Consider the following 25,479-nt stretch of genomic DNA (forward strand, 5'->3'; position numbering starts at 1 on the left):
GATTGCAGGGACGGGGCAGGGACAAACTTTGTCCCTTTGTCATTCTCAAGTATACAAATTACGCTCTACCTGAGCATTGGCCAAGTTGTTGAAGGACGGCAAGTAGGGTAAAAAATGAAATAAGCCATTATTGGTGGTTCTCCCTTATAAACACTAAGAAAATAAAGTAGCAAAAGCAGTGTACATTACAAAACCATAATCAAGAAGCAGGTGCATTTGTGTTTAAACAGATGTTAATAAAAGACTCAGAAATCAATGCCACTTCAAAAGAGAGCCAACTGCCTTCATGACATAACCTGAAAACTGCAAGGGACAGGAACATAAATCTAATCTTTTTCTCATAAATATTGGAACAAAGTGGATGAAACTGCTTCCTCTTGTCAGTTAGTGCTGAAGAGTATTGGAAAATGCAAATTGTAGAGCCCTCACATTGTACATCATTTCGAACAGTTTTATACCTCTTAAGTATTTCAATCTTATGAATATAATTATGTATTTTAATAATCACAGTTCTCAGTTGCTAGTCTCAGGTATGTTTCCTGCCAACACGATGAGCTCTCTTATGCTAAGAAGAAAAAAATTAATAAAAATTTAAATTGAATCAGGTTGGGCAGACTGGATGGACCATTCGGGTCTTTATCTGCCGTCATCTACTATGTTACTATGCTACTATGTCGAGTTGGGTCAAGGTCCTCCCACATCAGGGAAATTTTGCTCCAGCTAACATTCCAAGAGAACCAGAAGGTGAGCATCAAGCACTGATTCAAGGATGCATATTAGCTGCAAATGACTGTGGTGAGGGCAGTTTTTGAGATCCTTTAGATACTCTCCCTGAATTTTCATTAGCTCCTGTAAAAGCTTTGAGTGCAGTTTTTTTTGCGCTCCGCGGTCATCATCAATGGCAGACACACGGTGTTCTAAATCTGTTGTGTGATGGGCTGCTTCTGTTAACAAAGATTCCAGGCGAGTCATTTGTCCCAATAAATGGTCTAAACTAGGGGTTTTTTTGTCAACTCTGCCAAAGCCGTGTCTGGGTCTGCCATCTTTCTTTAGCGCCTCAGAGTCATTCACAATCCTTTTTTTTTGCAGATTTTGCAGGCATCGTCTCTCTGGAGCACGACAAAAATCTGCCCATGTAAGATTTGAGATGTAATGAGGAAACTGAAGGCGAAAGCGATGTCAAGTGCTGCACAAAAATTGCTAACGGAGGTCAGAAGCCCAGGAGCAGGTTAGATACAAGCCTTCCCTGGCTCACAGCATCATGAGATCCTGGCCAGATACTTTCTATATGTGATTGTGCAATTTTACAAATGTACTTTTTCTACATATAAAACAGGCTTTTGAAAGCTTTATAAAATTATTCCTTAGATAAGTAAGGTATTTTCCACAAAAAGAGGAAAGTTTTCTTTCCTGTTGTTTCTTGCCTACACAGATGAAAAAAAAATTCCTAATTTATGCAGAAGGCTGTTGTGGATACTGACACCTACCTTATCCCTGAAGTATCCAGTCAAACAGAAGCTTAAATATAAAGGGACTGATACCGAGACTGCAGGAGGGAGGTTGGCTAACTCCAGCGGTTGGTTCAATAGCAATCTGTCTTTGGCTGGCTCAATCTTATCGTGTTTCCCCCAAAATAAGACCTACCCCAAAAATAAGCCCTAGCATGATTTTCGGGGTAGGTCTTAATATAAGCCCTACCCCCGAAAATAAACCCTAGTCATAGGCAGTCGCGCTTCCCCCGACCCGTCAACCGCACAGCCAAACCCCCACTGACCCTCCATCCTTCCCTCTCAACCGATCCCCGCCGACTGCGACCATAAATACCTTCCGGCAGAGGAACATCGGGCCAGCAGCACTCGCAGGCTGTTTCGTGGCCTTCTCGCTGGGGCCTTCTATGTACTGTTGGCATCATCAGTAGCGCAGCACACAGAAGGCTCCAGTGAGAAGGCCGCAAAGCAGCCTGCGAGTGCTGCTGGTCCGACGCTCCTCTGCTAGAAGGTATTCATGCCAGGTCCGGATGGCATTCACCCAAGGGTACTCAAGGAACTAAGGAACGAAATAGCTGAGCCACTTTGACAGATATGCAACCTATCTTTAAAAACTGGAGAGATTCCGGAGGACTGGAAAATAGCAAATGTCACGCCCATCTTCAAGAAAGGCTCAAGGGGAGACCCAGGAAACTACAGGCCGGTGAGCTTGACCTCAGTCCCAGGAAAGATGATGGAAGCGCTGATTAAAGACAGCATCTGGGAACACATCGAAAACAATGGGCAGTTAAAGTCGAGCCAGCATGGTTTCTGCAAGGGCAGGTCATGCCTCACGAACTTATTGCACTTCTTTGAGGGGGTAAATAGCCAGGTGGATAAAGGGGAATCCATACACATCATTTACCTTGACTTCCAAAAAGCCTTCGACAAGGTGCCACACGAAAGACTGCTAAGGAAGCTATGGAACCACGGGGTGCAAGGGGAGGTCCACCGATGGATCAAAAACTGGCTGGCGGGCAGGAAACAGAGGGTCGGAGTAAAGGGCCATTACTCAGATTGGCAATGGGTCACGAGCGGAGTTCCACAGGGGTCGGTGCTGGGACCGCTCCTGTTCAACATATTCATTAACGACCTGGAGGCGGGAACAAAATGTGAGGTCATTCAATTTGCGGACGACACCAAACTATACAGCAGGGTCAAAAACACGGAGGACTGCGAAGATCTCCACAAAGATCTGACAGGGGTGAGCAACCTTGAAAGGGACCTGGGAGTGATGGCAGACACAACATTAAAGGTGTCGGCGCAGTGCGCCACAGCCTCAAGGAAGGCAAACAAAATGTTGGGTATCATTAAGAAGGGTATCACGGCCAGGACGAAGGAAGTCATTCTGCCACTGTATCGTGCAATGGTGCGCCCGCACCTGGAGTACTGTGTCCAGTACTGGTCGCCGTACCTCAAGAAGGACATGGCGGTACTTGAGAGAGTCCAGAGAAGAGCAACTAGGCTAATAAAGGGTATGGAGGACCTCTCATATACTGACAGACTGAAAAAGCTGGGGCTTTTCTCCCTGGAAAAGCGGAGACTTAGAGGAGACATGATAGAAACCTTCAAGATCATGAAGGGCATAGAAAAAGTAGACAGGGAAAAATTTTTCAAATTATGGGGAACCGCAAGTACAAGGGGGCACTCAGAGAAATTGAAAGGGGATAGGTTTAGAACAAACGCCAGAAAGTTCTTTTTCACCCAGAGGGTAGTGAATACATGGAACGCGCTACCGGAGGATGTGATAAGCAGGAGCACACTACAGGGCTTCAAAGAAGGTTTGGATAGGTACCTGGAGGACAAGGGGATCGAGGGGTACAGATAGGAGTAGAGGTAGGTTATAGAGATAGAATTAGAGGTAAATAATAAAATTAGTCGGGGACCACTGTTCAGGCAATAAGCCTGATGGGCCGCTGCGGGAGCGGACCGCTGGGCAGGATGGACCTCTGGTCTGTCTCAGCGGAGGCAACTTCTTATGTTGTGGTCGGCGGGGTCAGTTGGGAGGGAAGGATGGAGGATCAGCGGGGGTTCGGCTGTGTGGCGGGGGCAGCAGCGGTTGCTCAAGGGTTCTGCTGCACGAGGGATGGGAGGGAGGGAAGGCTAGAAAGATGCTGCAGAGGGAAGGCAAAAGGGGATGGGTGAGAGGGGAGGAAAGATGTTGCACATGTGGGGGAAAGGAAAGAGGAAGAATTGGGGTGAAGGAGAGGAAAGGAGAGATGATCATGTACATGAAAAAAATAAACCCTACCCGAAAATAAGACCTGGTGCCTTTTTTAGGCCACAAATGAATACAAGACACAGTCTTATTTTCGGGGAAACACGGTAGCTGGCTATGTCAATTTTAAGCACTGGCTAGCTAAGATAGACCAAAGATAGACTTGCTCTTTGCACAGCCTGATTTGGCTGCTAAACTTGGCTGGTGAGCGCTTAAAATTAGTGGTTATTGCATGATATAGGTGACCAATTTTGATCCTTTATGACTGCTGCTGGTTGAAGAATTTTTCTATGATTTTTTTGGATAAGCCCTTTGGCTTTCATTTTTATAGTTGATTTTCTGAGGGTTATTTGTTCATGTCTGTCTGAACTTATTGTTTTACAGTATTATGTATATAAAATTTTGTAAACCGTTTAGGTTTAAACGGTATAGAAATTTTTTTAAATAAATAAATAAAATTCAGCTGTCTCCCACTGAATATTAGCAGTTAGCCGGCCAATCGCTCTAAGCAGCCAGAAGGATGAAAGAGAATCATTATATCATTTCATAGCCAGACCAACTAAAATCTTTTACTTCCTTTCAGACTTTTCAGTGCTGCTAGACTGCACAGGGTAGGTTTTACTTCTTTTTTGTTTTACTTCCTTATTGCATAGCGGTCAGTGAAAACAGCATACACATACTTCTGCTATTATTGGTGGACAGGGCTGGTGCCAGGGTATCATTCACATTTTCAGCCTTGAACTCCTGCGCTGATTAATTTTCAGGCTCACTGCCCACTCCTTTGAGATTTTAATCATTAAACTCAACAAGCAAGGGATCACACAATCTGCTTAGCCAGAGCAGCACTTTAAGGTGACATAGCACTAACCTTTTTCGCACATACATAAGAGATTTTAGTCTAGTTTATGTATAAGTCTGATATACCACATTTCAGCCAGTGATCAACAAAGAGATTCACAACATTTAGGGGTCCTTCTGCCATTAGTGCAGTGTCCCGCAAGCTTTTTAAAAGCCACGGCACACTAAACTCTGGGCTGCAGCTGGAGAGTATCCAGAAATGCGCGGACATCAGCGTGATGATGTCACGTGCTTGTGTGAAGCCATCATGTTGACATCTGTACATGCGCGAAGGCCTTTCTAAATACACTGGGGAGGGGGGGGTTTGCTGGAGGAGGAGAGCTGCGGAGAGGCGCCGGCTGACTGCCTATAGGACATGCCTCTCGCCGCAAGAGGCACATCATGTGAGCAGTTAGCCGGTGACGGCACCTCTCCACCTTGCTGGCGTTTCACGGCACCCAGAATCTCGCTGTGGCACACAGTTTGCGATGCACTGCATTAGTGCATAAGCCCTTACCACCACCTTAGGTGATAAGGGTTCACGTGCATCTGACTGCACTCATTAGCCCAGACATGCCTCCTATTGAAAAATGAATTTTATTAGCGCACTAGTAGCATGCTCACACGTCAAAAGCACACAAGACGCCTCAGCGCACCCCACCATTTTAAGATGCGGTAAGCTTGCTTTAGTGCTTGGTAAAAGGGCCCCTTAAAAAGGCAAGTAAGCAGAAAAGAGAGGGAGAAAAAAACTCTTTGGGATTACAACTGCAACACCAAAGCAGGAAGAAAATAAAATTTAAAAAACAATCATTTTTGCTTATGTGCCCATGATGCATCCTTATAGTGAAAAATGGCCAGTGGGGCATATATAGTTGGATCGAGGGAGGGCGCTAATATTTCTATGCTGATTTCTGCTGTACATCATTTATATTTATCATCAAGAAGTTTAAGATCTGCTAAAAAGATTTTTTAGGTGTCCCTTCATTAAGATTTGTACACTTAAGAGGAATATCGTTCTATATTTGCGATTATCGATCTACAAATCTGGAACTCTCTCCCACTAAATTTGAGAGTCAGAGTTTGTTGAATCTTATTAAAATGGAATTGAAAACTCACTTCTTTTTGCAAGCTTTATGCTACAACTTGATGACTTAATTGAGGCCCTCTTGACTTATAGGAAGATATGATTTTAAAGTGTCTGTTGGTTCGCTTGTTTTGCTTTTGGAATTGATGTTCTAAGGACTATGTTTATGGGTAAATTTGAGTTTTAAATGGGAGCTTGGATTATTTTTATTAATTGTATCATGTTGGATGTGTCTTAGTATCATGCTTTTTTATTATGTATATTACAAATTGGAATTTGTTGAGTATCGTTAAGATCATGCGGCATATAAATAAAGTAAATAAATAACTACATATGGTGGACTTAGATTTAATAAAGTCTTTGACTTAGATTTAATAAAGTCTTTGACTCTGTTCTGCATAGATGACTAAAAGATAAACTGAGTGCCCTTGGTTTGGGTCCCAAAGTAACTGAGCGGATTAAAAACTGATTGAGTGGAAGGCGACTGAAGGTAGTAATAAATGGAGCTCACTCCGAGGAAAAGGATGTTTTTTTACCAGTGGTGTGCTGCAAGGTTTGGCTCTTGGGACAGTTCTTTTATTAAAAAAAAAATTTAAGCAATATTGCGATGATACCAAAATCTGCAATAAGGTTCGATAGTTCCAAATCAAATAGATGCTGGCACTGTCATACTGATATAGAGACTTTAGATCAGGGGTGCCCAACACGTCGATCGCGATCGACCAGTAGCTCAGGAAGGCAACGCGAGTCGATCGCAGAGCCCATCCCGCGGAGCTGTCATCTGCTGCTGCCGCCGCTGCTGAACATTAAAAAAAAACAAAAAAAACCGGATTGGAGATTTCAGCCCGTAGCGAACTTATGCTCCGTGGCTCTAACGTGTGCGTGCCAGCTTCCCTTCTCTTCCCTCCGAAACCGGAAGTTATGTCTGGGGGGGGGGGGGGAAGAAGGGAAGCCGGCACGCACATGTTGAGAGCCCTGAAGCAAGCGTTCGCTATGGGCTAAGGCGGGAGACAGGTTAGTGAAGCATTTGCTCTTCTTGCTGCCGGGTCCTGACTACTTTCTGTTTCCGCGAAGGCAGGACCTGGCAGCATTTCCCCCAATAGGTCGATCGCGATCTTGGGCCAATCAGCCTTCCTCTCCCCGACGGCAGAATAGACATCGGGGAGAGGAATGCTGGTCGGCCGAAGCAGGGAGAGCTTGGGGCGGCGTCGGCTTTCGGGCCTGTTATTGGTGGCAATTTGGGGCCTGGTCCCCGATGGCAGTGGCTTGGAGGAGGGCAGGGAGAAAGAAAGAAAAAGGGCAGGCAGGGAGACAGAAGGAAAGAAGAGAAACAGAAAAAAAAGAAAGGGAGGCAAAGAGAAAGAAAGGGCAGGGAGAGAGGAAGGAAAAGTTGGAGGAGGGAACGAGGTCTGGAGGAGAGGAAGCATACAGGCTAAAAGAAGGGAAGAAAGATTGGATGCACAGTCAGAAGAAGAAAGTGCAACTAGAGACTCATGAAATCACCAGACAAGGTAGGAAAAATGATTTTATTTTAAATTTAGTGATCAAAATGTGTCTGAATTTATATCTGCTGTCTATATTTTACACTAAGGTCCCCTTTTACTAAACTGCAATAGAGTTTTTTAGCGCAGGGAGCCTATGAGCGTCGAGAGCAGCGCTGGGCATTCAGCGCACTCCCTGCGCTCTAAAAACTGCTATCGTGGTCTAGTAAAAAGGGAGGGGGGTATATTTGTCTGTTTTTGTATGGTTGTTACTGAGCTGATAGTGCATAGAGTCATCTGCTTTGACCTCTTTGAAAAACCCTGGAATAGGAATGATAATTAACATTTTCTATGCATACAGTGTGCGTTGTGTTTTTTTAAAATTTTATTGTTGGTAGATCATTTTGACTTGGTCATTTTAAAAGTAGCTCGCAAGCCCAAAAAGTGTGGGCATCCCTGCTTTAGATCATCTGTTATTTTTTTGTCCGTTGATATTTAGTTTTTGGAAATCAGTTTGGGGACAAATAAATTTAGTTTTAGATTCAAATGTTTCATTAATATATGAAGCAATAATTTGTGGTATCATTTTACATATTAAACCTCCCTTTGACAAATATAAAAGCCGTCTTTTCTTGATTTTAACTGGTATTGGGGTTCAAATGATCATAAAAAATTGGAAAAATCATGACAGATTAAATTACACATCCTGGTGGACAAACGTATGTACTATATATATATTTGAAAGAGTAAACACAGAACGTTCAAGAAGTATGTTTTATTTAACAAAATTTGGAATCCATTGGCATTATTTGTGAATTCAATTAGCATAGATATTGAATCTTCTTATTAAGATGTTTAATATTGTTAATATCAACAATTGATGGAAGGGGGTGGTTATAGTTATGATTCTATACTTTGTTTGTAATAGTGTTTTCTTGTAATATTACACTATTGTAATTTAATAAAATAATAAAAAATTATTAAAAATATATATATAGACTCTTGGGGAGGGGAGGGGGGGATGGGAGGGGAACTGATTATATTGTTGAAAATGTTATTTCCTGAAAGGTACTACTGTTTGTATTTGCTTCTTACTGCTGGAATAATAAAAATTATTTAAACATAAAAAATATCTATATATCTTTCAAGTATTTAAACGTCTATATCACTGTCTCTCAAACTGTGTTCCCTGGCACAGTGTCGTGCCCCGAAGAGATTCCAGGTGTGCCATGAGATGCTAGAATTTTACTTTATAATTAAAAGTTCCCTGCATGAGTATATACTAAAATAGATTACATGTATGTCGTGTATGCAAGAGTCTGTTAATGTTATGAGCGTCTGTGTGCATAAGGATATAACCGCCCAAACAAGCATCATTTTTTGACATGGTCGGTCCTTGAAAATTAATGGCAAGTAATTTTTTTTTTTATGCAGTAGTTATCCTAACTTGAGCAACAAAGCAATGAAGGCTTTGTTACCATTTAGGTCTTCTTATCTTTGCGAACTCGGATTTTCAGCTCTGACAGAAATTAAATTTTTTAAAAAGAGAATGACTGCAGATGGTGCATGATGAAATGTGTGTTTGCTTGTCAACCATTGAGGCAAGTTTTGAGTTAATTTGCACTCAAAAACAAACACATCCATCGCATTGAATAGCAATTCTATTCTACTTAGTTTAATTTCACGTTGTTACAATTACCCATACATAGCTTAAAGAACTTTAAATAGATAATTCTCAAATTTATTTTTGTGTTGGTTTTGCAATTTTATAATTTCAGTTATAATGTACTGTGAAAAACATTTGTTCCGTTTAGTGTGTCAGAGCTAAAAAAAAGTTTGAGACACCGGTCTACAGTACAGTATATCATATCTTCCCTGTCCCTCCTCTCCTCTAGCTGTGAGTCAGACTACAAGTTTCCTGATTTGTTAAGGTGGGAGCACTCTCTTCTGCTCCCAGCATCAGGGAACAGCTTTGGCATGCTGGCAACCTCCTATGTTTATATCTCCTTTCCCCTAGCCCTTTGAGCTTAAGGCCAAGGTTCAAGAGGATCCCAGAATAGGGTTCCCCATCTCCTGCTCCTGTACATCCTCCTTATTCAGACCCCTCTAGGTAGAGTTACCAGATTTTCCGTTTGGAAAATCCAGACCCCCCCCTAGAACCGCCCCCAGGCCCATCCAGTTCCACCCATCCCCGCCCCATTACACTCCAGTCCTGCCCTAATCTTGCCCTAGGCCTGCCCCACCCCGCGCTGCCTGCTCTCGTCGGGCAGGAGCGCATCCACCCATGCACAGATGCCATGCAATGTCATGCGCACACGTGTGTGCGTGACATCACTGCATGGCATCCGCAGATGTGCTCCTACCCGACTGTGATTTGTTCCAAGCTTTTCAAAACCCGTACAAAGTGCCAGGTTTTGAAAAGCCGTCCAGACTCCTGGACATGTCCTCAAAAGGAGGACATGTCCGGGGACATCCAGACGTCTGGTAACCCTTCTTCTAGAGGAAGAAGACCTGGCTCCTCCCATTGTACTCAAGGTTCTATACTTCCCTCCAAAAGCTTATGTTCAAATTTTATTGGTTCAGTCTCTCTGAATACACCTCTTTAGCACTGATTGACACTTTTCTCTGGAGCAGGGGCCTGGAATGTTCTCCAAGCAACTGTAATAAAAGAGTATTATGGCAGCTTGCTATACTAATACAGAGATATTTCAGAAATCATATCACCATGTCTGAATGTTGTGGATAGCCTGCAAAAAACATTCAATGAACACATACATTTATAAATAAAGAGAAATCCATTCCACATTAGCCGGAGGTAATATGTGGTACATCTAACTAGCTGACAGGCAGACAGACGACCACCTCGCCTTGGGATATATGCAGACAAACAAACAAAAGGCAAGTGTCTCTTCAACCAATGATAAAGTCTTTATTCAACAAACAAATAATCCCTTATTTGTTTGCTGAATAAAGACTTTATCATTGGTTGAAGAGACACCACCCTTGCCTTTTTTTTTTTTTTTTTTGCTTGTCTATATCTAACTAGCTGACCAGGATAAAGTAGGAAATTCAAATTATTTTGTTACCCCCATAAGAGTGGCACAATCTTACTCAATCAGTATAACCTGATCATGGTGAATGAGTTTCAAATCTCTCCTAGGTTACTGACTTGTTTCAAGCAGGTGGTATAATGAACATCAATACTGGTCAGTGCTGGCAAAGCCACTCTGTGCCTGGGATTCCCCTTTTCTGTGCCCGGAATTCCCCTCTTCAGTGCCAAGCTGGGAAAACTGGTTTGCTATTGTTTTGCTTTGATCTCAAACTCTGTGAGGAAAGAGTTTACTATGTATAAAGAAAGGGAGGCTGATGCCAGCAAGCCAGGTCAGTACCAAAAGGAAACTGAACTCCTCCACAGTCTCATTAGAAGACCTAAACTCACATAATAGATAGATTTTGGCAGCTGGTTGGACAGGAGCAGCTACTTGAGTAAGCTTAACTAAGGCTCCCTTAGTTTTCTAACATTTCAAGAAAAACTGGTGAAAACTTCTTGAATGGAGAGGTTTCTTAGAAAGTGTCTGTGAAGTAACAGAAAACTGCAAAAAAAAAAACAAACACCCTATCCAAATCAAAACCCAAAACCTCCACACTCCAAACATATTGAAAATACCTTCTAATGGAAAACAGTGGGGCCTGGCACTAGGAAGAAACTGTGTATGTGTGTGAGGGGGTAATCTAATCTAAAACTTGGATTTGTATACTGGGTCATCACCTAAAAGGAGCTCGACTTGGTTAATAAAATAGCAGTAACACAAAAGAATCATGAAAAGTGAAAAGTAAAATAAAAACTCAGATTAAAAAAAAAAATAACCAATTAAAGAAAGAACTATTAATACATGAAGATTATTTTGACAACCTAAACTGGAGGTCCAAGTAGTGTTGGAATAATAATGTTTTCATAGATTTGCGAAATAATTGAAGAGTATATTGTTCTAATAGAAAAAGGACATGGTATACGTAATGATGGGACAACAGTGGTAAGGGAGGAAAGCAGGGAATGGAAAAGGCTACCACCTCAAATTAGATTGTGTTTATCTCTTCAGATCTTTTGCAAAACCTTAAAAACCCCTTATGTTTCATCATTTTTTAGGCTATAGCTCCAAAGAATGTTAACGGATCTTTCTTTGTGATCTAATTATGTAAACCAAATCAAGCTCCTATTTCTAGGAGATGATTCGGTATACAAGACCAAGAATTAGATTAGATTAGAATGAAAGGAGAGGACAGAGGGTGCAGTACATGGGGAGAACAACGGGGAAGAGCGCTGGGAGAGGGGAAGGAAGAAACATAGAAACAAGATGGCAGATAAAGGCCAAATGGCCCATCTAGTCTGCCCATCTGCAGTAACCATTATCTTGTTCTCTCTCCAAGAGATCCCACGTGCCTATTCCAGGCCCTTTTGAATGCATCTACCATCCTTTCTATAAAAAAGTATTTTCTTAGATTACTCCTGACCCTATCACTTCAACTTCTTCCTATGCCCTCTCATTGCAGTTTCTTTCAAATTAAAGAGACTCAACTCATGTGCATTTACATTATGCAGGTATTTAAATGACTCTATCATATCTCCGCTCTCCCGCCTTTCCTCCCCATATGCCTTATGATGAAGACCACATACCATTTTAGTAGCCTTCCTCTGGGCGACTCCATCCTTTTTATATCTTTTTGAAGGTGCGGCCTCCAGAATTGTACACAATATTCTAAATGAGGTCTCACCAGAGTCTTATACAGGGGCATCAATACCTCTCCCTATACATCCTAGCATCCTTCTAACTTTTGCCGTCACCTTAAGATCATTACATACAATCACACAAGGACACAAGGAGAGGGACAGCTGAAGAGGAGAGGGATACTGAGGAGCGGATGTATGCAGGGCACGGTACAGGTGATGAGGGAAAACCAGGGGTGTGTGAGACATTTGTCTAAATAAATAATTAATATCTATTGTTTATTGAAAGCTTCTATACCCCTACTAATGACTGGATAGTAATTCAGAGAGGTTTATAAGAGCTTCTACAAGGGTGTTTCTATGCATGAGCTTCAGTAATGGTGTTATTATACATGAGGTATAATTTATAAGCTTCCACAATGATATCAGAATACATGAGCTTCAGTTATGGTATTACAATGCATGAGCTACGTTTTATGAGTTTTTATGATGATGTTTTTTTGATATACGAGCTTCAGTAATGGCGTTACAATACATGGCCTCTTCTCCCTTGAAAAGGAGACTGAGAGGGGACATGAATGAAACCTTCAAGATAATGAAGGGAATAGACTTAGTAGATAAAGACAGGTTGTTCACCCTATCCAAGGTAAGGAGAATGAGAGGGCACTCTCTAAAGTTAAAAGGGGATAGATTCCATACAAACGTAAGGAAGTTCTTTTTCACCCAGAGTGGTGGAAAACTGGAATGCTCTTCTGGAGGCTGTCGTAGGGGAAAAAACCCTCCAGGGATTCAAGACAAAGTTAGACAAGTTCCTACGGAACTGGAACATACACAGGTAGGGCTGGTCTCGGTTAGGGCGCTGGTTTTTGACCTAGAGGCCACCGCGGGACCGGACTGCTGGGCACGATGGACCACTGGTCTGACCCAGCAGTGGCAATTCTTATGTTCTTATGAACTACAATATATGAGCTTTAGTACAGAGTTGAGATGTTTCTGTAATGGTTATCCATACGTGACTATCATTAGTGTTCTGTTGTTGGTTTTGGAGCTTTTGGACATTCTAGTGTAGTGTGTTTACATATCCTTGGTGAGTGTACAGTATTTACACGCTAACTTCACCCTATATATGTTCTTTTGGATTACTATAGGTACCCTATATCTACTTTTATCCTACATAATTGGATCTTACTACATTCATTTAAGTATATACATTATCATTCTATTTATCTGTGTATTTATCATATATTCTACTTGAACTTTCCTGTGTTTATCCTGTCATGTTCTGAGTGGGGGGTAAGGCTGTTATTTTCTCCTCATTGCTATTCCCCTCCCTGAATATATGTTAGAGTAGTCTGTGAAGAGTATGGTTTTTATTCCTTTCTTGAATTTTCTGGTGTCCTTTTTTTAGTTTTAATTGCTATGCAAGGAAATTTCACCACATTGGAGCCATCGCTAAGAACATTCTTGTCCTAATGCTTTTGTATTGATGTCTCTGAAGGAGGGTATTTCCAGAAGGTATTCCTGGATCGATCGCAGGGCGTGTGTTGGTATGGTTGCTAGGTATTGCAGTTCTGAAAGACGAATGATTTTGTGCGTCAGCAACATGATTTTGAATTTCACCTCCTCTAAATCAACTAAAACATAGTTACTAATGCTACCAATAAAAATGTTCATAGTTGCCTAGTTTTTCTCATTTGATAGAAGGCAGCATGGAATAAATACTGCATTCATCTTTACCTTTGGGGTCAAGTCAAAATCCAACATTTGAGTGGAAAAGTTATTAACAGAATAAATAAATAAGGAACATACCTGGTGTAGGCTCTCAATGGCTCCCCAGAGTGCTTCTATATTCACAATTGCTGGCTTCACTAATGGTCTGAGGGGGACTAGCCAAAATTGCTCCAACAAGTGAAGCTTGATTTCTTTAGGTTCCTCTGCCTGACTACTGCTGCCATGTACTGTTAGCAGCACCATTCCTCCAGTAGGGGTAGTTTCACTCTATGCTCCTACTGTTGTCAGAATCTCTTCCAGGGGTCAAAGGTAATGTCGGCAATGCCATCAATGAGTAAACACCTAACGCCTCCTGCTGCTGTGCTGACAATTCCTGCTTCCATCATTCTGGGAGGTGGAGGAGCAATTGGTCCCGATGGGCTCAACAAAACTTCGTTGTCTGGATTGGGCGTCTTCCTCAGCCCAACAGCAGATCCGCCCAACATAACAGGTACAGCATAAGCTGTTATTGCTGTTTGTCGTGGTGAGGAGATTGCAGAGGAAGCAGGAGGAAATTCCCTCTGTTCTTTTCTTTTCCTTTTCCCTCTATTCGTAGGCATTATTAAGAAAGAAAATTCGCAATTTAAGTTTCTTTTAGTGGTCTGGGAGCCTCCTTTAACGTGTCTTACTCTGATGCTCATTAGTACAGTTCTTGATGTACTGCAACATATTCACTATCAAAACTTAAAACACGTCTACAAACCCACCCAAGTCGGCACTTGGATGACCTAAGAGAGACAGGTTGTCCAAGTGCCGAATTAAACCTACTTTCTGGATGTGTTGTGAGACTTTTTATGCCTCTGAATGCTGCTGTGTGCTCAGAGCTGAAAGGGATATATCTGGAGGAATGGTTAGGGTAGTATGTGGGCAGAATGGAGGGCCGACCTAGACTTAGTCGCCCTGCAGGGATAATCAAATGTTTTATTACATCCTGGATGAAACTTAAAACGTTGTGAATCAGACGATGGAAAAACAGGTATAAATGCCAAAAAGGTATCTAAAGTGACCAGATAACCACTGCAGATACAATGTAAAGACTTCCATATACTCCCCCAGTGTTCACTGACCCCCCCTTCACATCCCCACAAAGATCAGAATAAAAAAGTACATATATGTCTCTAGAACATCAGCACCTGGTATAGGAAAGCCTAGTAGAGCTGCACACAAATGTCTCAAATAGCCTGGGGGTGGGCTAGTGAACCATACCCAGGCCCATAAGCCACTCTAACCACTACATTTATGGTGGAACATGTGTGCCCACCAAAACAACCACTCTTTTACTATATAGGTGCCACCTGCAGCCATAAGGGCTATTGGGGTTGTAAACAGGTGGGTATAATGGGTTTTGGGGGGGGGCTCACCGTAACCTATAAGGAAGTTCTGGTGAGATGTTTATCTGGCACCCTTTTTGTGAAGTTCACAGCAGTGCCCTCTAATGCTTAATGAAGCAAATTTCTTAGTATTATAGCTATAACTTTTTTCACACTCAGCAATGACACATTGATAAAAAAGACGTTTTATGTAAAAAAAAAACCAACTCGCAGTATTTTATTAAATGAACCTTCAATCTGAACTTTATTGTAGAAAATAACAAAAATTTAACATACTTCATTAATAGCTAAATATGTACACTTTGCTGTAGTCATCTACCAATGGTGTTCCAAACATTCAATGCATTCTTGCGATAGGATAAAGTCTGCAATACTACTCAACTCCTTGCATCAAGGCCTCATGCTGCACTGGGTTTATGGTGATGCCAGTAGCAAAAAAAAAACAGCAGTGTTGGTATACAGGATGCCAAGTCTTTAATGAACAATCATAAAAATAAAATTATGAAACAGTTTGCATCCAAAAGGACAAATAAGGCCGGACCTGACATGATCCGTGTTTCAAAGAAACACTCCTTCCTCAGGGGTCCTACTCTTTTGCTATCACCATTGTCATTCACACACTTTTTCAATTATTCACATTAGGAACCCTGAGGAAGGAGTGTTTCTTCGAAACATGGACCGTTTCTTCGAAACATGGACCGTATCAGGTCCGGCCTTATTTGTCCTTTTGGATATAAACTGTTTCATGATTTGATTTTTATGATTGATCATTAAAGACCATCACTGCAGTTTTTGGGTTTGTTCTTCGACTCGGTATTTCACTGCAGTTTCATTGGACTCTTTGTTTGTTGATGCCAGTAGCAAAATCAGGTAACACCTTGCTCGGCTGTATCGTTAACCAAAAATTACAAAGACTAAGGGACACACATTTTCTTGTGTTAGCTGGATGGGAAACTGATAGGGATGATCCAACAGAGAGGTTTTGCAATTATCACGACCTAAGTTTGCCAATTAATTCACAGTAACTGCAAAATCTTACACATTTTGGTCAAAAGAGCCCTTGGTGTATACAACAGAGAACCTAAGTAGTTCTGAAAAATTAAACTCAGTCCTTGTTTACTCTATATAGTATCGTCACATCTGCAGCAGCCTCCTCCTCTCCAAGCTTGTGACCGCTACGTGGCTTAAACCGAAACTCTCAACGGTTTGCTGCACTATTGACTCAAAGTGGCTAAAATGCCGTTTGGCTTTCAAGTTGCTATATAAAGTGATATTTTCCATTGGCAGAGAACTAAGAAAAGGCTTTAGTACAGGACACATAGCCCTTCAGAACGCCTCTGCTACTAGACATCTGACCTATCCCCGAGAGACCCCAATTTGGAGATACAGCTCAATAAACAGACAGAAAGCACTAAAAATAGTCATTCCTCCCACATGAGCAAGAGGAACTGCTTTGCCACCATTGTTAATCTCTTGTTTTTAAGAACTGCACAGAAGAATACAATGCTGGGAAGTATGAACTTATTGTAATCAAGGGGAAGAAATATGCCTCCTCTTCCTAAACTCCCTTCCATTAATCATTCCAGTAAGTCTCAGCAATACTGAACGGTTTGGACTATGGAGGTCTTTTTCACCCTGAAGATTCTCATACAGAATTTGGAGGATAGTTCTATAACAGGGCACCTATAAAGACACCAGTGGTGTAGCAGGGGTTCAGTGAGCCCTAACCAGAAGGCCTGAGATGACTCCCCCCAGTTCATGTGTGTGCCCTCCAGGTCTGATGTCCCCCTGGGTCCGGCACCTCTTCCCCTGTGCTCAGCTACTTACCCTCCTGCCAGGTCCTCCACAGCTACAGCCTCAGAGATAGCGCTAGAGACTGCATCTCTGACTGGCTGAACCTTTCCTCTGCCATATCCCTCCCACTACTACTACTTATCACTTATATAGCACTGAAAGGCGTATGCAGAGCTGTACATTTTGATATTTATACAGTCCCTGCTTGGAAGAGCTTACAATCTAACTTGGACAAACAGACATATAGAGCTGGGGATGCAGAACCCAAGGTGAGAGGAGTTAGGAGTCCAAAACACTCTCAAAGAGGTGGGCTTTTAATTGGGCCTTGTACACTGCTAGAGACGAAGCCCACCGTAGGGATTCGGGCAGCTTGTTCCAAGCATACGGTGCAGCAAGGCAGAAGGGACAGAGTCTGGAATTGGAGGTTAAAGAGAAAGACACAGATAGGAGGGACTTACCAGCTGAGTTGAGTTCACGGGAGGGAGATGGGGGGGAACATAGGGGGAGATAAGCGAAGAGAGATAGCGAGGGGCAGCTGAGTGAGTGCATTTGTAGGAAGCTGCATCAGCATAGCGGGATACAGCGGAGGATAGGCCCCACCAGCCAGGATAGGAGAGGATAGGATAGGCCCCCGCCTGCCAGAGAGGCAGCCTTCAATGCTGCCTCTAATTCTGTAGCTCTGGATGACCTTGCGGACAGGTAAGTAGCTGAGCACAGAGGTTATGGGGGGGGTGCCAGACCCTCACATGCAGAAGGGAGGGTTCAGCTGCAGGTGGTTCCTACCATTGGGCAGCCCTGGGCATTTTGCTCAGTGGTAGTTATGCCCCTGAAAGGAACTGGTTACGGTGCCTAATTTATTTATTTATTTAAAAATGTATATACCGCATACAACTATGCGGTTTCCATATCACATATATAAAATCTTGTTTCCCTTCGATTTCCACATATAACATAGACATGTCTGGACAACATCATAATCATCCTCCAAAAATAAAATATCAATATATCAAGTCAAGACAAAATTCATCAATTAAAAAGACAGAAGATGTCAGATCAAATGATCGATTCCAAATCAACCCACATTTGCATACAAAGCAAATCAAATTCAGGCAATCCAGTATAGTAAGTGTAAATGTTGATGCCTAGTTTTGAGCTAGAACACACATATATTATAATATTCTATAAATTATGCAGGCTCTGCTCATGGATATACCCTCTGGCAAAATACATGCCAACAAATCACGGTGCATACTTTTTGGTTATTTGGTATTCTATGAAAAATTCATTTTATGTGCACAAGTGGCCACTTAAGCATGTAAATGAGTAAAATATCATCCTTTATGTACCTTCTTGCCATCTAAAATTAGGCAAACGTCTTGTAAAATTACCCACATAATATACTGACAGTTTCAAAAGTAGTTCCTTACAGTAACAGGAAGTACTAACTGAGGCACCATCACCACCCACATTTGCTACTTCTTACAAGAATTCAGAGCATCCCCATAATCACAAAAAAAAAACCTTCGGGAAAAGGTGGGGCACTTTGGAATAGATCTCTCTCTCTTTCTTTCTCTGAATGCAAAGAGATGTCTATAGTAACATAGTACAGTAGATGACAGTAAATGAAGGCAGTCTAGCCAGTAAAGTGGTTAAGGATGTTAACTACTATTCTGTGTTTTTGGTTAGAGCTATAGCTGCCACTTACTGTGGTGTAATGGTTAGTGCTACAGCCTCAGCACCCTGAGGTTGTGGGTTCAAACCCCATGCTATTCACAGGGGAGCATTCCTCAACTCGTGATTTTCTCACCGTTACACGGTTCTAAGCACCGCTTTGTTTACAAAGGCTGAAATAGTCAAAGTTCCTATTTTTTGTTTTGGTGTTGAGTTCTATACTTTGGGAACTTCAGTGTTCTACTTTTACCCAGTAGTTTAGCTGAAAATAAAAGTATAACAGAAAAGTTCTCTTAAGCTTCCACGGCTGGCATCATGATTGTAGCAGATTTCTAGGTCTCGCTGCATCTGTGTAAAAAAACCTGAAAAAAGCCATAGCGTGATGGCTGAAATGTTGGTTCTTTCTACATAGATGCGGCGAGACCCAGAAACCTGCTACAATCGTATAACAGAAAACTTTTATCAGTCCATTATTTATTTTAAAAATCTTATATATGGCACTGCCTATATCCCATGTGGTTTACCATTCCATAAGTCCATTAAGTCAGTGTGTACTATCAATTTATATTTGGTTGGATTTAAGAGTCTAGGACAACAAATATATCCAGTACCATAGTTGATGGGCTACTGGAGCTTTCTAGATCTTTTCCCACAGTCATGAATCTTTTCCAGGAACTCCTCACACATCTTTTTTTTTTTTTTCTCTTTGTTCTAGTATGCATTACATCATTTCAGAGGAAATCGGTTGTCAGATGGGAAGAATGATCATTCAGATTGCATAATTCTTGTCTCTTGGGATCTGTGCATCTTCACATAAGAGATCCTTAGAATTTTACAAAAGGCTCCCTCATCAGCGCCTTCTTTCTTTCCACTCAGAGAGCCATCACCCAAAAAGGCCAAGCAGCCCACATGTTATTAAATTAATAAAATAATGTATTTAACCCTTTAAGCGCAACAAACAAATTCATTTCTCTCACCCACACTCACTGGGACCATAAGCAAGTCACTTAACCCTTTAGTGCCTCAAACAGAAAGCTTTCTTGATGAAAGAACATAAGAGTTGCCATACTGGGACAGAATGAAGGTCAATCAAGCCCAGTATCCTTTTTCCAACAGTAGCCACAAGTACCTGGCAAGATCCCAAAGAGTAAAACAGATTTTATGCTGCATATCCTAGGAATAAGCAGTGGATTTCTCCAAGCCATCTCAATAATGGCTTACGGACTTTTAGGAGATTATCCCAACCTTTTAAAAAACTCTGCTAACCTATCTGCTTTCACCACATTCTCCAGCAACAAATTCCAGAGTTTAATTACACATTGAGTGAAGAAATATTTTCTCCAGTTTGTTTTAAATCTACTTCTTAGTAGCTTCATCACATGCCCCCCTAGAGTTAGTATTTTTGGAAAGCGTAAACAAGCGATTCACATCTACCCTTTCCACTCCACTCAGTATTTTATAGACCTCTATCGTATCTCCCCCTGAGCCTACTCTTCTCCAAGCTGGAGAGCCCTAGCCACTTTAGCCTTTCCTCATAGGGAAGTCGTCCCATCCCTTTTATCATTTACTTCGCCCTTCTCTGTACCCTTTCTAATTCTGTTATATCTTTTTTGAGATACGGTGACCAGTATTCGAGGTGCAGCCATATCACAGCACAATATAAGGGCATTATAACATCCTCATCCTGGTTTTCCATGCCTTTCCTGATAATTCTTAGCCACTGCTGCATACTGAGCCGAGGGTTTCAACATTATCCTCCAAGATGACACCTAGAAAGTCTTCTCCTGGGGCAGTGACTCCTAACGTGGAACCCAGCATCATGTAACTATAGTTCGGGTTCCTCCTTCCCACATGCATCACTTTGCACTTGCTCACATTAAATGTCATCTGCGTTTTGATGCCCAGTCTCACAAGGTCTTCTCACAGTTTTTCACAATCCTCTTGTGACTTAACAACTTTGAACAACTTTGTGTCGCAGCTGCGGCACGTTCCAGGCTCCGCCCCATGCGGTACATGTCACATAAATTTGAGCCCTTTGCGGCGCACGCATAGGATAACATATAAACTTTGTTTGCTTACTTTCAAGTCTCTACTGTATAAGACTCCTGCATTCATATATAAATTACTAATACCATATCACCCAACCAGAACCTTAAGATCTATTGATCAGAATTTACTGACTGTTCCATCACTGAAAATTATAAACACTAGACGGCAGTTTATATTTTCAGTAACAGCACCACAGACCTGGAATGCTCTTCCAATTTTTTTACGAAATGAGCAAGACTTGGTAAAATTTAAAAGTAATTTAAAAACATTTCTTTTTAATGATGCTTTTAATACTTAATTTAATTATTTCTTAAAGTCAGTAATTTTAATAGTTTACACCTTACTACTTAAATGTTTTCCCTACTGTGTTTTTCCTTTGTTTTGCTTTCACTTAACAAATGTATTTCAATACCCTTCTTACCTTATGTAATGCAAATATGTATTTCCCAACGTAATTATTTATAGTTTGTACTATTTGTTTTTTCATTGACTATCGTTTTAATATGTACATCGCTTTGAATTTGATTAAGCGATTAATTAAGAAAAATAATAAACTTGAAACTTGAAATTTAATTATCTCACTAGTTATTCCCATCTGTAGATCACTGATATATTAAAAAGCAGTGGTCCCCCACACAGACACCTAGGGGACCCCCATTATTTGCCCTTCTCCATTGAGAATATTGACCATTTAATCTCCTCTCTATCGTACTCACCTTGAGCTCAGATTTGGTTAGCTAAGTAATCAGATCTAAACTACTGTACAATCCAACCCTGAGGACTTTCATTTCTAGAAGTGAGAGTAATATCACTTGTTCTCCTTTTCATTACTGGGAAAATTTCCCTCCTTGCTGATATAAAAAAATAAAATCACATTGTACTGAACTTCCTAAACAATGCCAAGAAATCAGAAACAGAGAAATATGCATCACTTCAAAACTAATAAGAACATAAGAAGTTGCCTCCACTGGGTCAGACTGAGGTCCATCTCACTCCCGCAGTGGCCCATCAGGTCCGCGACCTGTAAAGTGGTTTCTGACCACTTCTATAACCTACCTCAAGTTCTATCTGTACCCCTCTATCCCCTTATCCTCCAGGAACCTATCCAAACCCTCCTTGAACCCCTCATTATAAAGAGTTATTTCAATGAACTTAGATGGCATAACTTTAGATCCGAAAGATGGCCGCTCCTTCAGAGGAAGCACAAGACCAGGAGATGTATAACAGCTGCTGTTTGTTCGGTAGGAACTGACTTTTTCTGCATGGTGGCATTTCATAACGTAAAGGCTGCCTTTTAACTCCTAAGTCCCACTCAGCACTAAAGTTCCCAGGTGTGTTTTATCAATCCCTCTGTGAGAAATCCCCTAATCTGTTTGTCCGTTTTGATTAGATTGTAAGCTCTATAGAGCAGGGATTGTCTCTTACATATCTAATGTACAGTTCGATGTACGTCTAGCAACGCAAGAGAAATAATTAATAGTAGTAAAAGAAAGGAAGCATGCCTACTGCAAAAAAGTAATGAAACACAGTCCCCCCCTTTTATTTTTTTATAAAGTCAAACTAGTGGCTTCCGCTGTGGTAACTGACCCAAAGCCCATAGGAATTTAAAGGGCTTCGGGGCTTTTGCCGCGCAGCTTTGTAAAAAAAGGGGGAGTGTCAGGGTGATGCAGTGGCATAGTAAGGGTGGGCGGCACCCCTCCCCTGCACCCCCCCCCCGCCACAGGTGCATCCCCTTCCCTTTCCCCCTACCTTTTTAACTTTTCCGACGTGAGCAGCATGCCTAGAGTCGGTGTCAACTTGTCCTTTGACATTACTTCCTAGGCGCGGATCCCGGAAGTGACATCAGTGCAGACGCAGGCAGCAACCTCATGCCGGGGAAGTAAAAAAAAGGTGTGGAGGAAGGCAAGGGGCAAGAGCACGCGGCAAGGAGAGGAGCGGGGGGGGGGGGGAAAGAGAGGAAGAGGGGTTCCTTGCCCTTAGAAAGACAGCGCACCGGGCGGACCCAACCCACCCTTCCTATGCCACTGGGGTGATCGAGGATGCAATATTGAATGATATGGTAAGGAGAAATGCTCACAACCATAAAATAAAATAAACAAGGAATAAACACATAAAATCACAGCTAGAAGGTACCATTAAAAGCATACTTTATTGCAACTGTAAACACATGCATAATATTGTATAAGCAAGCGACACATTCAAACATTGCCTGTTTTGTTTCAGTTAAATGCATGCATCAAGGGCTTCAGAAAAAATGGGACCAAATTTGCCAGAGAAAGGGGTGGTGTGCGCGGGGCAGGAGGGGACAGGGAAGGCTGAGAAGAGGCAGGGAGGGGTGCCACCAGCTTGGGTGCCTCTCACCCTTGCTACGCCTCTGGGCGCCAGTAAATTAGACCTGGTAAAATCTGACCTAATGTACCAGCACCTACTGCTATGGCGCCTAGCGATGCCTAAGTATGCTTAGGCGCTGCTAGGCGTGATTCTGTAAGCGGTGCCTAGTTGTGGACAACCGCACTGAGCGGCATTGTTTATAGAATCTGGCCCTAAGGGCTCTCATGTTAAACATGTAAAAATCATTTAGCGCATACTAATGTCAGCATCCCAACCGGTTTACGCTTCCACACCCATTCTCTGCCCATTAAAAAAAAAAAAAAGAGTATGCGATTACTATACACTAATGCAAAACTAATGAAAGACACTTTAAAACAGTGGTCTCAAACTCGCGGCCCAGGGGCCACATGCGGCCCGCCAGGTACTATTTTGAGGCCCTCGGTATGTTTATCATAATCACAGAAGTAAAATAAAACAGTTTCTTGATCATATATCTCTTTAGCTATAAATTACAATATTATTATTACGACTTAGCCAAAAGGAAAGATTTATAAACTATAAAGAGTTTTACCTCGTGCAAAATTGTCATTTCTTTAATAAGACATTAACTATTTTTTCTGCGGCCCTCCAAGTACCTACAAATCGAAAATGTGGCCCCGCAAAGGGTTTGAGTTTGAGACCACTGCTTTAACACATCCTGCTGTGTTAATTACATGGCAGCTCCTAATACAGCTTTGTTAAAAGGCACCTTGGATTTTAATTCCTTATCTTTTCAAAATGGAGTCCCCATGTTTTGCTTTCACTCCGTCTGATATGCATTTATATTTTATCTTAGCTGATGGTCTGGGGGGGGGTGCATGCACTGTCATTTTGACATTTTAACCCCATTTCATGACCTGACAACTGCTATTTTCTTATCAAATAGCCAGGGATACTTAAAGGGTTTTTCTCGGACGTGATGCGCTATATATGACGTTATGCAAACCCTATATTGTATCACTGTGAATGTAAACCATAACCCGTTCTGAGCTCTTTGGGGAGGATGGAATATAAATAAATAAATAAAGGGGTTTCCCATTTACAGGAATAATGCTTGTTGATGGAAAAAAAATTGCTTATTACATTTGGGACAAATGGACAACTGTCTGAAGCAATTTCCCAGACACAAAGGGGAATTTTCCTACTTAATCACAGACATTTCCCCACAAATTAACTTTGATTGCCCACTGGTTTTTACTAAACTGTCTATGGAATAACTTACCACCTCTGATTAGGATGGAACGATCTGTTCCCAAATTTACAGTAAGTCTCTTTTAAAAACCCTTTTTTTTTTTTAAATGGCTTTTAACTGTTCCCTTCAAGAAGACTGATCTGGATGACACAACTGGTTTTTGTGTATGACTGACTACTTGTACTTATGTACGATCGGTTACTTGTATGAAAGATGGCTTTACTATAATTTTATGGTGTTCCTTTCCTCTATTCTTTGTTTTTTAATTATTAGCCGCCCCTAGACTTTTTGCATCAAATGATAATTAGTTTCCGTGTAGAGCAGAGCGATGTTTAATAAATAGTGAAATTAGATTTTCCTTTCATCAAATAGTAGTTCTGCACGGGATTTAAGAATCATTTATTTCATTTTATATTTCAGTTTATTTATTAACAGGATTTAATACAAAATTTAAAAAAATATTTATTCTGGCCACTCCAGACTTCTTCTGTTTTTTTCCGAGTATAGGCTGTATTCGAATTTGATATTAACTAACATGTAAGAATTTGTTATTATATATAGTGATTTTAGATAAGTAAGAAGTAATTAATTAGTTTAATTTAAATTATTTAAACGGTATAGACCACTTATAAAATAGAAGTGTGAGGGAAATAATTGCCATGCGTTTTTAACATAAACTTCTTATATGACATACTTTTATTTATTCACATTTAATACTCCTCCTGAAGAAGCCCTCACGGCGAAACTCAGGACTGAGTAGGGGATTAGGAGAATTCACCAATTTGCAGTTTTGTACCTTGCACATATTTATTTGATCACATGGAATAAACAAGCCTGCGGAGCCACACCAACTGATCATCCATACTGGGCAAGATAAGTGCTTGATTTACTATCTTTAACAGAATAACATAATGAAATAATATAGAAGATAAGCACAGACTGGATGTTTAAAGTTTTGAGATCCAATATAAAAATACGAGGGCCAATAAGTGCGATGATGGTCCCGATATGATCTCATTGTGGCTCTTTGCAGGAGATTACAGACTGAGCACTTATTAACGATTGTAAGAAATAATTTTAATATAAAATTATAATAATAATTTATATTTTGAGTAGGGAAATATCAGTTGTCAAAATTTTGAGAAAAATTTGAAAGAACGAAGCTGGTTATTGATCCATAATATACATAACATAATATAAATTTTTATTTATATACCGCAAAAGCCTTTCGGTTCTATGCGGTTTACAAAAGAGATGGGCTGACCATTGTCGGTGAGCTATAATAGATAGAATATTGGCATCAATGAATTAACAATAGTTTCACATCAGTTTGCTGCTTTGAAGGTATTACAAGAATTTTGAGAACAGATGGGTTTATAGTAGCTTTCTTAGAATAATCCTTTTCACCATCCTTTAACTCAATCCATACA

The 25,479-nt window shown here is 41.2% G+C and overlaps 1 protein-coding gene across 7 annotated transcripts in view; it reads right to left on the minus strand.

The window, feature by feature from the left end:
• CIITA (class II major histocompatibility complex transactivator) overlaps positions 1 to 25,479 on the minus strand; it is a 118,982-nt gene that overhangs the window by 86,546 nt on the left and 6,957 nt on the right. The window contains exon 2 of one of the 7 annotated variants that reach the window (XM_033914682.1): positions 13,682 to 14,188. The exons of the other annotated variants lie outside the window; for them this stretch is intronic. The gene's annotated coding sequence lies outside the window, so the exon portion shown is untranslated. The remainder of the gene's footprint in view (positions 1 to 13,681; positions 14,189 to 25,479) is intronic. 7 annotated transcript variants of the gene reach the window in all.

Source organism: Geotrypetes seraphini, chromosome 11 (genome assembly GCF_902459505.1).
Source record: "Geotrypetes seraphini chromosome 11, aGeoSer1.1, whole genome shotgun sequence".
Classification (NCBI taxonomy): domain Eukaryota; kingdom Metazoa; phylum Chordata; class Amphibia; order Gymnophiona; family Dermophiidae; genus Geotrypetes; species Geotrypetes seraphini.